Below are 15919 nucleotides of genomic sequence, written 5' to 3' on the forward strand. Positions count from 1 at the left end.
TTTTGTGTACATATATATTGCATTACTTAATTAAGTACTTTTATTCCTTAACTGTCTACAGATATTATCTGGGGGTAGGGGAGAGAAATCACTGTTTTATTCTTTATACATCTCTGTGCTTATTTTTAAAATCCTAATGTGTGGCCCTTTGTTTTTTTTTGAAAGAAGCCACTAAGCTTTACCATAAACCAAGGATAATTTTTGAAGCTTATCCACGCTCGTCACTTTTCTCATGCAAAGCATACATTTCTCCTGCTGTAACATTCCCTCCTGGGATATGCTTGTTTCTACTTGTGAAAAGAGCCCTGAAATCCTAGGACAAGCCACACATTTTTGTCCCTCAGGGCAGCTAGTGGAATGTGGGACGAGGGTGCCAGGTGGGAACCGCTGCTCCCCCCAACCTCCCTGCCCCCACCTTGGTTGCTGCCAGCCAGGTGGCTCTCACCCTCAGCCATCAGACTCCTCCTGGGCTGCTTCCTGCATGCCAGAATCCCAGGGCTTGTTTAGAAGAAGAGGGAGATGAGTCAGCAGATTTGCCTGATGAAAGGCTGGCGTGGTGCCTGCATGATGCCCTGTTTGGCTTCAATTGCCCGACTCCAGCAATAACTGGCAAGCTGGGGTCAGAGCCACCTCTCGGGTTCTGGAAATGAGCTCATCTCATTTGGCTGCCCTGAGAAGATGGAAGCCCGGCCAAGGGGAGCTAGCTTGGAGGAGGGGCTGCCTCCTCACCAGCACCTCGGGGAGTGGGGAGGCACGGGGTGAAGTCTGAGTACCCTGAGTCTCCCATGTGACCCCTCTTCCAGGCAAGGCAGCTCCTGGTATGGCCCCTCTGCAATCCCGTGCACCGGACTTCTTCCTGTTGTTTCTCAGCGGTGCCCTCTGTTCCACTTCCTCTGCCTCTTCTTGGCTGGGGTCCGTAACTATCAAAAGCCAAACGACTATAAGAATTAAACAATAATTCAGGTAAATCAGTGAAGTGGAAGACTTCCTTGCTGCCAACCCTCAATTATTACGTCTTTTTGGCATCTTCTAATGGTTGGTCAGGCTAAAGGATGTCGTTTCTCAAACCTGTATCCCGACTCGTGTCCCTCTCACCTCTTCTAACAAGTTGATTCTGTTTCCAGGCGCTTTATGAATCAATTGTAGAAATGAGTGGAATGAACATCTGTCCAGGTGTCTGGCTTGGTGCTCCTGCTGACTGAGGAAAACGCAGTCTATCCCAATTTCCATGTGTGACCTTCGTAGTAGTCCAAGGGTCTCCCCGGATATTTTATTGCTTCTCCTGGTGTCCCTGCCTTGAATTTGAGATGCTCTTTTTTTCAGAGGCAGAGAAGTGCTCTTATCATCCTTCAAGGCAATCCCCTGAAGACGTCAAATGTGGGGAGTCCCCTGGGTATGAAGAACAATGAAAAGCAGCGTAATTCATCAGATGGTTCTGTGCCAGCAGCAGCTCCCACCGGGGAACTGCCACTTCAGAAGGAAACAGTGCTCTTTTCAAGAGACGCAAGTGTGGGTATCATTGGCTTGTGAGAAGGAAGACAATTTTATTATCAGGTACTATGATATAGACACTACAGGAATGTTGATCTTATATATTCCTTCCAAAAATTCTGAGGGGAAACACTGTTGGCCCCCTTCCTTTTCCCCCCGCAGAAGAAGGAACTGAAGCTCAGAGGCAGTCCGCGATTTGCCAGGGTGACAGCCTAAATGCAGCCCCAATCTGTCTCCTGCAGAACCCCAACTGCCTCTTTCTGGGTGAATGAGGTGACACCAGACAAAAGAAGTAAACAACTCTTCATGAGTGACTTAGCAGATAGAGAGTTCAGACAGACCGAACTTGCCACCCCCACAGGGGCAAAAGGAGTGTGACCCAGCCTTCTGGTTCACTTACAATGGGGCCTTTGTGCCAACATAGCAAAGAGATGGCAAGTCTCGACCTGTGGCCGGTACCATCCCTTCCCTGATCTTAATTCCCAGGAAAGCCTATCAATCAGGATCGCAAGAAAAACTGAAGGAAGCTGCAAAGCCCCTTTCCGAAGCTCCAAAATTCAGGATCTTGAAGCCAAAGGCCCAGTCCACTTATCCTTTGAAGCTACGTGGGCCGTGGTCCCCCAGCCTTCCTCTACCCGTGACAATATGGCTGAAGGATAGCACAAGGGCTACCATCCCCCTGGAACCCCTTCCATTGGGTAATGACAGCAGCAGCTGTTGACATTTAGAAAAGCACTTTGCAGGCCTGGCTTTTGGCCCCGTGGTTCCATGACGAAGCTAGAACGGAGCCTCCTGGGTCCCCAGCTCTCGCCACATCATTACCAAAGTCAATTTTCAAACAGAGTCAACTCTCAATTATTCATAGCGTGGTGGTGCAATCTGCACATCCTCTTCATTCTGTGCACTCTTTCTCTCCGCTTTCTTTGCCAGCTCCCTCTTGGCTCTCCTCATTAATACGCCCACCAGAGCAGGAATAGGCAGAGGACTTAAGGTCCATCAATGTTAGGACCTGTCAGGGATCACAGCAAAGGGTTTGTTTACGAAGCACTTTGGGTAGAAGGTGGATTTCGGGTATCCTTGCTAATCTCATTCCAATGTACAATAGACAACTGCCTTGCTTTCTTTGAGCCCCTCTGCTAAGTCTGGCCAGGAGAAGAAACAGAAGGACTGAAATCCACAGCCCCAGGGCCAGGTCCCAGGCTGAGACTAGCTGGATTGAGAAGGCCGGCAGGCCTCACACTGCCCCCTCTTGCAGGCCTAGATGTCTGTGTGCTTTTACCCAGGATCTTCCAAGGACCATCTTTTGTGGTGCGTGAGAGAAAATGGGTTTTGAGATAAATGAAACACTCGGTTTTCCTCTCTTGAGTGGTTGGAATTTTGTATTTCTAAATGACATACATTAGCAAAGTAAATATGAGAACTAATTTTTAAAAATCGAATTCACATACTATCGTAGCCATCACCTCTTTCCTAACAAGCAGAAAGACTGTCAAGGCTTCGGATCGGAAAGATTGGAAAAAAAATAATATCATAACCTATCCTTAGGTCATTAATACTAACAAATGCTCACTTATATTGTTACATAAGTGCCTGATACTATGTCAATTGATATATATGAAAATATCTTATTGAATCTTTACAACTCCATGAGGTAGAAACGACTGTTATTTCTGTTTGCAGAGAACGGGACTCAGAGAAGTGAAGTCACTTGCTCAGGTTGCTCAGCAGTGAAGGAGCAGAGAAGGCTGTCTCACCCAGTGAACAAGGCCCCAGGCCCTTGATCTACCGACTATCCCAGCTTTTGTCCAGTGTGGTCCACGCCACATGAGTGTAGCCGCTTCTCTTGACCAGAACTACAACCACGACAACCAAAACCTCAGCAATGTAATTGGGGATCCCCAAACCCCTTCCTGTCCTCTCCATGGGGCCTCCTGATGCCCAGATGTCTAGCCTGAGGGCTCCTGTACTCTGCTAGACCATTTAGCAGTGAATGGTGCAAATCGTGTGGTTCTTGTATTTGTTCTTTCGGGGTTGTTAGGTCTTACATTGTCATTTTACTTTCTCTGTGTATGTAAGGGTCTCGTGGGAAGGGTCTGTGTCATGCTTTACGGACACTGTAATTTGTCACTGATCCTAGCGTGATACCAGGCACGGAGTGAGCCCCAAATACCTATTTTCTGATTCTTTCGTTGACGGATGAGGGGGTAGAAACGAGTTGGAGTGTGTCTCTCACGGCACTTAACACAGCACGGGGCATATAGTAGATACTCACTAAAGTTGTTGATTGAGTTTCAGACTAGGTGGAAGAAACAAAGAATGAGTCCAGCAATCACTGAGAACCTACTATGTGGCTTATGTATTTTATCTAATTGAAACTTCACCTTCATTCTGTGACATAGATGGTGTCCCTACTCACATAACCCCAAATCATACAGCTGTGAAGGGTGGAAGTAGGGTTTCGATGCAGAATGCTGGCAGCAGGCTGAGGAGACCAGGGCTCCTGATGTTGCTGGCCTAAGGCAATCAGGGTTGCTCTTGGGACCACCTAGGAGGTGTCAGGGGGTGAGCAAGAAGGGTCTGGAGTCAGGCTGGCCAGGTCTGAGAATGACTGAGGGTTAGGACTGTCTCAGCCCACAGTCCCCAGGGACGGCCTGCAGGGCGTTTTGTCCCTGATCCGGGACCTAATTCTCACACCAGGCTTCACCCATGGTAAGCCCTTGTCTTGGGGCAAATGGTAGCAACCACTCCAGCCCATTACTTTGCAATTGTTCCTGGACCTGAATTGGTTCCAGTTGGATAAATGGGCATCACTTCCTAGGAATCTAGGGGCATCTGGGGGAGCAGGTAAGATAAGAGACAGTGGGATTCAAAGATTTAACAATGAAAGCATTCCTTTACATGGGCCAATGCCCAGCAGGCTGGTTTTGAAGCAATTGTGCAATGAAATTTGTATCGCCTGGGAACAAGACAGTTTATATTTACCTAAACTTCTACAAACTATTCGAGCTGCTAGTCTGCGAGTTTTGTGGGAGACAGGACCACCCGGGGTTCCCAGCCCATCAGGTCTCTGCTCGCACAATTCAGTACACACCTGCTCCCATTTCAAACTGTGCAACTCTCTCTTCAGGAGAAGGCTGATAGGTGAGACAGCTTCTACAGGAGGCAGGTAGGGCCAAAGACAGTGCCTCACCCCAAGCCCCACCCCACTTAACCCTAGGGTGCTTGCCCTTGCCCACAAGTAGCTTCCGTTCTGCCAAGGAGAGACCAGTGCCAGCTTTGCCTGATCTGCAAGAGAGGGGCCTGGTCCCATTTTCAAGCATCTAAGCTCAGCTCCCCTGTTCACCAGGGCCTGCATATTGTAGGTACTCAATAAATACTTGGCAAATAAATGATTTAACAATGTTTCAGGAGTGTCTATTAACCTCTCTGCAGCACTGTGGCTGGTCTGTAGGAATCTGACAGGCAGGTGAGGATGGGGGAATGAAATCGTCAGTTCTCAGACGAGGATGACAACTGGCTCTCCCAGCTTTCCTTCCTCCTGGATGAGGAAAGCAGGTCCAGAGAGGTGAGAGTCTTCATGTGCAGATCCAGCCTCCACTTGCCCCCTGGCTCCCATTCTTCAGCCCCTTTAATGATTCTCCGTGGCACCTAAAAACCTTCCAGACCCTCCCCTGACCCAACTCTCCAATCTCAATTTTCCTCATGCTGTACACCATTTACTCATGTTCACTACCTGTGGTACTTCTAATACTTGGTGGTTCCTATACCTCCATTGCTCTTCCTCTCCTTCCTCTCTTCATTTGAGAAACGTCTCACTTTGGATTCCACAGTCATCACCTCCTCCGAGAAGTCTTCCTGGGATGCTTCTAGGCGGTCTTGGAGGTGACCCGTCCTTGAGTCTCAGAGTGCCCTCTGTCGTGTACTTAGCGCCTGCAATTGTGCTCTATTTGGGTTACCTGACTTCCTCCCTCTCCTTCCTGGGAGATCTTTGAAAGGAAGAATCTTATCGTTCACCCCTACCATACTGCCTGCTTGCCACATAGCAGAAGCTCAAGGAATGTTGTTGAAGGATAACAGATACTATTGACTCAAACCAGGCACTTTCAAAAAGCTCTTTCCATATACTAACTCATCGTCTCTTTATAACAACAACCCTATGAAGTAGGGTACTGTGATCTTTATTAAAGTATTTATTATTATAATCTCATGACCATCCCCTTTGATAGGAGAGAAATGAAAACACGAGCTGGCAAGGGGCAGAGCCGGGGCAGAGTGAGTACACAGAGAGCCACCTCATCGACCCTCTCCTGCAGGCTATAGCTTCTTTCCTCTTCCACTCTCATACCACGCTCATTCTTGCCTTCTCAGGAATGTTCTTTCTCTTTACAGCCTCTTAAAATTATAAATCTCTCCAGACCCAGTCACGTTTTCTAGGACACTTTTTCTGCCCTTTAGGCCAAAACCTCCCACAGCATGAAAAGCCACACGTAACACATTCTACAATTTCTCCCCCATTATGTCTTCACATTGCAATCTTTTCAACATAAAGGATGCAATGTGCTCCACCAGGTAAGGGACTGAGTCTTCCATTCCTTCATCTTCCCTCCCTGGTGCCCACAGACCGTTAGGGGCCGGGGAGGTGCTCAGTAAATAGTTATTGAAACTTTGAACAACAAAACACCTACAAGGTCCATCGCATCTTTACAGATGGTTGTGGCTGTTTGCTATCGTCACCAGAACGGTAACACTGGCTGCCGCCCACTGCTGGGTGTGTGGGGGGTGCACAGACAGCTGACTGGGCCTGCGGGTATTTGGATGTAATGTGAGGTTTTTTGTCCCACTGTCTGCAGATCAGACCTTATTTACAGATCTCTGAGCAATTGGACTCTTTTTTCCCGCTCTTCCTTTGATATCCTCTCCCGACCCCTGGAGAGAGGATAGAAATTGGTTCATTCTAAAACAGCTAAAGATGTTGAGCTGTACCAGAGAGAGATAAAATATAAAGCAGTGTCCAGGAATGAGGCCTGAGAATAGGCTAGGGAACAGGACTGTATGTGCCACCTCTGCCTTTCTGGGGACATCCTTATGACGCCCTGACAAATCCACTGGACCCTTGGACCACCTTGTTTGACTAAGCCTATTGGGAGACTGTAGAATGAGAGTCAAGAGGTCACTTACTATGTTCGTGATGTGAGTCAATTTCGCTGGCGGTTTCAATTTTCGTATCTGAAAAATGAAATAATGTCTAGCTTATCTACCTCATGGTGGGGGGTTGCTGTGCGGAGGAAATGGGAAAAGTATGTGAGACTACTCTGTGGACCAGAAGACATTATGTTTATTCATTTACTCATTCAATAAATATTTACTGAGCGCTCGCTATGTACCAGACACCGAGTTGAGTCAATGGGATACTATGATGGGGGGCATTGTACCCATAGATGCAGTTCCTGCTCTCATGAAGCCTGCAGTCCAGAGGGGGACATGGCTTGAATCAGGCAATCACACTATTGGATAATTACTCAATGAGCTGTTAGGAAAGGGACTTGGTTCCTTGAGACAGTGACAGAGGAGCAGATCACATGACACATTTTGTTGCTGTTGTAACCTAGGCAATGTTGCATTGCAAAAGTCACCTGGGAAGCTTGTTCAGCAAGCAGATTCCTGGACCTCATCCCCAGGGCATCTGATTTAGTAGGTCAAGAATCCCTTCCAGAAATTTACATTTTTAACATGCTCCTCCACCTCACTCCTCTACACAATTCTTATGCAAATGGCCTTTGGCCAAATTTTAAGAAAGAGTTACCTAAGGTTAGGGCGGGACCTTCACTGGAGACTTCTACCTAATGAGGTCTCTAGTGACAGCATCTGTGTGTCGGAGTGGAATCCACTCCAGGCCATTCTTGAAGTTTGTTTGGTGAGCCGACAGGTTTTGCCTCGTGGCTTGAGCTAGTTTGACTTGGGTTTCTGTCACTTCAAAACACCTCCTGACTAATTTAGGTCCTTTCCCATCTCTGCTAGCTGTGCGGCAAATACAGCAATGATTTTTTGTTGTTGTTGGAAAGGTGAAGCATCATTACCCATTCTAAGCCTCCCCTTTGCAGCTCCTCACACGCACTCAGCTACAGGCCTTTCACGAGCATCTGTGATAGGGACAATGTACCAAACACGCACCTCAGCAACCATTTCTGACTGAACAAGACGGCTGCTCAAGTAATTTTGGCTCGATAATTACTCCAGCATTACCAAGCCACATAGAATGGGGGGGGTGTGTTTGGGTTCTGGAGCCAGACTATCTGGATTTGAATCCTGGCCCTGCTGTTCCCAGCGGCTGGCTCTGGGAGGGTGGACTAAGTCACTTCACATCTCTGAGCCTTGGATTTTTTTTCATCTGTAAAGTGAGTATAATGAACAAGACCTTCCTCGTTGGGTTGTTGGGAGGATTAAACGTATTGTTGTACGTAAAAAAAAAAGTAGAACAGTGGCAGGCACACAATCAGGGCTAATAAATAGTAGCTATTAGGATGGGGATTTAAATGTGTTGACAATAGCAATTTCTGCATAGGGTTTCCCTAGCCTAAGGACATTTTACCCACATTAGGACATCTTGTTTGTAAGTATACGTCCCTTTCCCCCTGCTAATTAATACTGTTTTTCCATCTGAATCTATATTTACCTCCTGTCTCCTAGAACTCAGGCTCCTTAACTTCTCCTTATCTACCAGTTCAGCATCCTCTCCTTTTCATGAACTCTGGAGTCTTATGATGCCTCTTCCCGTAATCTCAAGGCTCCACTTTGAGCCCTTCTCTCTGTAGATGTCTCTTCAATGGTCCTGGGGGTGGAGGGGTGAGGGGGGTTGTCCCCAGAGACCACAGATGCACTCCAGGTACACCTATGACCCCCGTATCTATCACCCACTATCATGACCACAGAAGGCATGCGCCAATCACTAGCTAGCTAATTACATCACTCATTCCATTCTTACTCGATTCACTGAGTTTCGGTTCCCTCACTTGTTCATTGAGGGTAAGAATACCTACTTAATTAGATTGCTGTAAAAATTGAAGGTGATGGTAGACGCAAAGCCCAGGTAAAATACTCAATAGCATTTACTATTGTAATTATGGTCATTATCTACATCTGCAGAGAAAATAAAATGAAAGAAAGGTCTACATTTTTACACACACATACCTCCTGTTTCATTTGCAGTCTCGGGAAGGTAAGGCCACAACTCGGCCAATCAAGTTGACCACTGACCACCAGCCTAGGTTTGGACTGATGGGGGCCTCGCTTTAGTGCTTGCCCTGGTTAGAAGGACCCTGTTACCAGGCACTACCATTTTGCTCCATAACTCATTCTGTCTCTCTCTCTCTCGCTACCTCTCTCTCTAGTAAAACACATATAACATGCAATTTACCATCTGAAGCATTAGAATTTAGTTGTATTACCTACATTCACACCGTTGTACAATCAATCTCCAGAACTCTTTTTATCTTGTGAAGAAACTAAAACTGTACCCATTAAACCACATTCTTCCCCTCTCGCACCCCCTGGTAACCATCACTCTACTCTCTCTATGAATTTGACTACTCTAGGTACCTCATGTAAAGGGAATCACACCATATTTGCCTTTTTTGTGACTCGCTTGTTTACTTAGCGTAAAGTCCTCAAGTTTCATTCACGTTGCAGCAAATGTCAGAATTTCCTTACTTCTTAGGTCTGAATAGGATCCCATTGTTCCATTGTTGTGTTTATTCATTCATCTGTTGATGGACTCTTGGGTGGCTTCCACCTTCTGGCTACTGCGGCCAATACTGCAATGACCATGAGAAACTGCATCCCAGGTGGAGGGCTGGCCCTGTCACTGTGCCAAAGCAAAGGGAGCTGCCGGGGAAAATGGCGGTGGGTACATCCGTTTGAACTGGCTTAGAGTCGATACGAGCTTGAGGAAACACAGCAAGATCCATAATTTAGAATTCCTCACATATACAACTCTCTTTTCGTGACCCTGATTTCACTTCTCTGGGTATAAATCCAGAAGTGGAATTGCTGGATCGTACAATAATTCTATTTTTAGTGTTTGAGGAACCACCACACTATTTTTCATGGCAGCTACACCATTTTATACATCTCACCAACAAAGCACAAGGGTCCCAATCTCCCTCATCTTCGTCAACACTTGTTATTTTCTGGTTTTTTGATAGTAGCTCTCTCCGCGGGTGTGAGCTGGCCCATAACTTCCTTTTGTTTTAAAAAAAATTAGTTTATGTTCCAATTGTACTCGACACACAATATATTAGTTTCTGGTGTACAACATCATGATTAGACATGTATATACCTTACAAAGTGATTGTTCCAATATCATAACTCTCTTTTAACTCTGGCCCAAGGAGGGGTCTCTGACCAAGAACAAGCTTCAGAGACAGATTTTCCAAACACCTTCCCAGGGGAGTGGGGAGAGTATTAACAGAGGGAGCACAGGCCCCAGACCGAGGCCCTTAATTCATTTACTCATCGGAACTACCCTAAATGTTAGTGCTTTCGTCGCAGGTGAGAAAACACACAGAACGGTTCAGCAGCCTGCCCAAGGGAACACAGCTGGAAACCTGGTACTTGGCCCCACACCACGTAGGTGTGCTAATGGGTCAACATCCACCTTGTACTCCCTGAGTCCAAGATGAGAACACTTCCTCTCTGATTCTATTACAGCAGCGATCCAACCCTGCCGTTCTGCTCAGCTGCCCCTCCCCCCGGCTCTTCAGAGGCTCACTGGGATGAATGAATAGGAAACAAAGTCGGCTGCATTTATTATTTAGCCAAGTGCCCAGGTGCACCTGTTGTGGCATTGAGTGTTATAGTCTCAAGCATTAGAGGGTTTACAAGAGTTTCCTTCAATTCCAATACTCAGAGTGAGGGAGGAGCAAGGGTCAGCTAGCGGGGGTCCCTTCAAGTAGGACCTGCTTGCTGAAAGGGCTATTACAAAATGATGCATTGTGTGAAAAGCAGCAGCTTCGGGAGCTCTGCCCAGCAGCGGCTGGGTGGGGTCGTGTTAGGTACAGAGGGAGAAGGGGGAGGTAAGGCTGCCCTGGATCCCAGCCGGAAAGGACTGGTCCTGCCTGCCCCAGGCTTGCAGAGTCAGCCAGCCAGGTCCACTGGAAGTCTTTGTCCCAGACACAGGTACATTGACTGCCCAGAGGGATGACTGGTCAATCAAGACACAGCTCTGGCAGAAGCAGGGGAAACCTTTTTAAGGTGAACACACAGTGTTTGCCTCACAGCCACAGGTTAGCAATGCTTGAGTGTCCCCATGCCTGGTATGCTCTCGACTTACTTCAAAAATGACCATCATTCCTCAAAGAATTAAAAATAGAGCTGCCATATGACCCCGTAATTCCACTTCTGGGCATTTATCAGAAGAAAGCAAAACCACTAATTTGAAAAGATATCTATCTGTACCCCTATGCTCATGGCAGCATTATTTACCATAGCGAAGATATGGAAGCAACCTAGACGATTGGAAGCCATCGATAGATGATTGGATAAAGAAGAAATGGCACATATATGATGGACTATTATTCAGCAATAAAAAAGAATGAAATCTTGCCATTTGTGACAACATGGATAGACCTAGAAGGCATTATACTAAGTAAAATACGTCAGAGAAAGACAAATACCATATAACTTCACTTACATGTGGAACCTAAACAAAACAACAGAAATAGACCCATAGATACAGAGAACAAGTTGATGGTCACCAAGGGATGAGGGGTTGGGGAATGGATGAAAAAAAAGAAAGGCCCACTAGTTTTATACACGCGCGATGACTATAAAGAAAATGTGATCGTCATATTGTGACCTGCTCATAGAGGCCAGAGGTCAACCCAATGAGAGCTGTGCCCTCAAAGAAGACTGGGAGAGCGGCCAAAGGTTGCTTATAAGCCCAGCTCGCAACAGCAGCATGGAGCAGGTGACAGTGAAGGAAAGTCCTGGGGCTTTGGCTGGAAGGAAGCCCAGGAGACTTCTTGGTGGGAAAGGAACCTTTACTGGTAGGGCCCACAGCTGATTTGGTTCGTACGAAAACTGTGCAGCTATCGCAATCCATGAGCTTGTGAATAAGATGGGGGACAATGCAGAACACGGTTGAGGATGTGGAACATTCGTCGTGAGCTTCTGTGTAAGAGAAACTCTACAGGGCAGAACGTGTGGTTCGTTGCGAAAACATTAAAGGTGTGAGGGAGAGGCTGGTCACCATTTTGATTTATCAATAAAGTATCTATTAAAACTGGCTTTGTGCAGGGCTCATGGCAATTTTTGTATTGAGATATAATTGACATATCACTTTACATGGGAATTTTAAAAGTGAGGAAAAATCATCTTTATATTCAGAGGTGTATATATATGGTTGAGAGCTCAGACTCTGGCCTCAGAGAGCTTGGGATCAAGTCCAGCTTCACACGTACAGTGTGAGCTTCTGCAAGCGGCTTACTACCTGGAGTTCACAATTTTTAATCTGAAGGGATCATCATTGTAAAGCACTGGACACTCTCATCCTACACACTACTTGGCCCAGAGTGAGCGCACAGTAAAATTGGCTATTATTAATGAATTTCAAGCCAGGGTTTAAAAAAAAAAACATTAAAAAAAATAAAAATAAAAGCAAAGTGACCCCTACTGTGTACAAGGCACTGGGCCAAATTATATATATGGATTCACAATATTTAATCCTATGGTAATTAGCGAGGCAGCAATTTCCCAGATGTTACACACGAGGGAATCGAGGAACCAGCATCCCAGATGGGGGGGGACATGCTCTGCCACTGCCCCAAAGCAAGTACAATTGCTGGAAAAATGGCCACACACACACCCCTTTGAACCAACTTAGAGTCTATACTTGCTTGAGGAGGTAAAGCAAGACCCATCACTTAGAATTCATCCTTCCTAGGTTAGTTAAACGGAATGGGGTGGGACTGCATTCTTAGGCCCAGTTGCTTCCTACATCTTGTTAGCAGAACTGCCCCAAAGGTGCCCAAATCTCCCAGATATGCTGTGTGGCTTCTGAGCATGCTCAGCATTCCTGGGAATTCTACAGGAGGCAACTTACACCAGGGAGTAATGTGGAGAGGAAGGAGGCTGAGGCAGGGACATGGAGTGAGAACCACCATGTCATTGAAGGATTGGCTTTGGAAAAGGGAAGCCAGGTGGATTCAGGGAAGAAAGAAAAAGGCACGGGCATTTCACTTCCAACATGTCCTAGCGCAGGCGTGGGTGTCTTCATATTTAGTTCCTGTTTCAGACTTGGTGACTATAGTATTTTAGTGCTGGAGAAGGCTTTGGGGCCGCCTGGTCCAGCCATGTTGTTTTACTGATGGCTCAGAAGAGGCAGGTAACTTGCCCAGTGTTACACAGCTAGCTGGTGATAAAGTCTAGCCTGAAACCTTGGTTCCTCGGCTTCTGGTGCAGAGTAATGTCCGTCTCCTCGTATGGCTTCCAAATTGTTCATTTCCCAAATCCCTCCTGTCAGACGTTGTTCTCGCCCCAGAGCTTCAGGCCCTTTGGACAGCAGCCAACACTGCAGGGAGCAGCAGGAGATGTGCACCTGGGGAGGCTGGGGGATGGGCCCACTCTACAAGGTCTTTTTATGCACTTCAGTGGACCAAATGTAACCAGAGTGTTCACATGTTGAGTGCGCCTCAGTGCTGTCTAAACCAGCCCTGAATACTAACCAGGGAGCTAGATGGAGCTAAAAATAACTGGCTAATCACCACTAGGAAGAATTAACAAGGACTCAGAAGCGAGGAAAATGTCTTAATATTTCATCTCTCTACAGCTGGGCTCCAGCTGGTGCTAGGCTCCTCCTGGCTGCCACAGGGCAGGTAATTAGGCAGTCCAGAAACTCCAGCACTTACGGGTGCTGGCGGGGGCTGCCCCAGCCTGCAGAAGGGTAGATGGAACAGGGTTACTTGGGGTAAGTTGGAAAACAGTGAACACAGAAGAAATGTGATGCGACAGGAGGCAGGTTTTGAAGAACAAAAGTTGTCACAGTTTGTACCCCTTCTCCTCTGAGGAAGTAAAATCCTTAATTAAAGGGAAACGTCATTTTGTTCTGCTCTGCAAACCCTCTGCCAGTCTTCCCCCGCCTGACACCCAGGTGCTGAACTCTGAAAACACTGTTGGAGTCCATGGGAACCATATAGAAATGAGGTCCTCCTGGCAATTACCCTCTTTGGACAAGGTCAAAGGCAGACCCACACCAAACTCAACACTGTGATGGAACAAAGCATGTGAATAAAACCGTCCAGGGAAGACTACAGTGATGCATTCATCCAGCCTGACAGAGTAGGAATAGGGAACAATTATGGCACCTTGGAAGATGTTATCCGTTCAAGAACAATCAAACCAGAAATACCATTTTTGTAGAGGACAGGGTAATACTCGAAGAGCTTACTTCCTCCAAAAGGTTTAATGGGTTCCAATAAAACAAATACCAATCGGTTTAAGAGATTCCTGAATGACAGGTACATTATTAAATCCAAATGCCCGTGAGGAACTGTTTGCGAGCACACACCAACCATCTAATGGCACATCGTGGGCAATTCATGATGGCTCCCCAGCCTGTGTACCAGGTGAGGGCAGGTGCTGTGCCCACCAGGTGTAACAATAAGAGGCAGAGTGATGTAAGGAAAGGAATGTGGATTTAAAACAAAGGAATGTGGAGTTTGGATGCAGAAGACAGGTTCCAGTTCTGCTTCACCGATTTCTCCCTGGCTTAGATGGACTTAGAGAGCTAGCTCGGCTCTCTGCGTCTTTATTTTCTCACCTACAGAGAAGGATGACAAGAATATCATTTTCTGTGCAGTGAGACTCAAACTACCTAACACATGAGAAAACATTTGTTCTGATGTGTGCTACACATATTATTGAATGGGATGCTATGGAAAGAGACAGACATGAAGTGGTCAGGTTTGGGAGATCTTTGTGACGCATGGATTAAGAGACTTGAACTGCTCAGCTCCAGCACCCACTTCTGGTCACAGTCTATGATAAGATGGGTCACACCCTACTTTTTGTGTTTATTGTGGTCCTGGGACTCTAGTGACTGGGTCCACCCCAACCATGGCCCAGGAGAAGGGTGCTATTGGTGTGTTGCAAGGGGGACAATTTCTGGAAGTCCTCATATCTCTGTGTTGTTTTCCCATAGCCAAAGAGGCCCCATCCTGCTGCTTGTGTCAGTCTATCATCCCTAGGAAGGAGACACCGGCCTCGATGGAGACTGAAAGGCTATAGAGGACTCTGCCTGGGGCCCTAGGGAGAGGCCAATCTGGAGTTTGAAGAAATCGACTGGTCCCATGTTGTTCCTGCCCCAAACCAGTAGATTTTTTGTGTGTCTTTATCCGACATTATTCAAAACTCCTAAATAGCATAGTGGCATTGAAAGAGAGAAGACAGAAGTGAGAAAACTAAGCTAAAATGGCAGCTGTGTCACTTGCTAGTTGCATAATTGAACTACTCTGAGCTTCTTCTGGTAAAGATGTACAGTGGTACCTCGGTTTTCAAACGTAATCCGTCCTGGAAGACCATTCGAGTTCTGAAACATTTGAAAACCGAGGCACGGTTTCCCCATAGAAAGTAATGCAAAATGGATTAATCCGTTCCAGACCTTTAAAATCAACCCCTAAAACTGCAAATTTAGCATGAATTTTACTATGTAATGATACCATAGATCCATAAATTTACGGCATTCATAAACCGAAATGTTCGTCAATGGAGACATTCAATAACCGAGGTACCACACTGTCATGTTTTTATCAGTCTCCCACGATAACCCCGTCAAAGAAACAAGTGAATCTAGGGAGTGGTATAATTTATTCCCCGTGAACACTTACCATATTTCCCCCAAAACAAGACCTAGCTGGACAATCAGCTCTACTGTGTCTTTTAGAGCAAAAATTAATATAAGACCTGCTCTTGTTTTACTATAATATAAGAGCGGGTATAATATAATATAATATAATATAATATAATATAATATAATACAATAATATAATATAAATACTGGGGATAACATAATATAATATAATACCAGGTATAATATAATATAATACAATATAATACCGGGTCTTATATGAATTTTTGCTCCAAAAGACACATTAGAACTGATTGTCCGGCTAGGTCTGATTTTCAGGGAAACACGGTACTAGCTCCTACTGATCACCAATTCTTTTTCCAAATCAAATGTTTAATTATCTCCTTTGGGTGGGTATTACCTCCCCATCCCTCATCCCCCACCACAGATGTTAGTCCCACTGGTCTGTGCTGAGAGGCATTTATTCTATTCATGAAGAGTTTCACTTGAAGGAGCAGTAAGAGATGAGCTTGTTAGGAGAGGATAGTTACTAAAAGACTTCTGAGGTCAAACCAAAGCATCCAGACT

The sequence above is a fragment of the Rhinolophus hipposideros genome (genome assembly GCF_964194185.1).
Source record: "Rhinolophus hipposideros genome assembly, chromosome: 19".
In the NCBI taxonomy this organism is placed as follows: Eukaryota; Metazoa; Chordata; class Mammalia; order Chiroptera; family Rhinolophidae; genus Rhinolophus; species Rhinolophus hipposideros.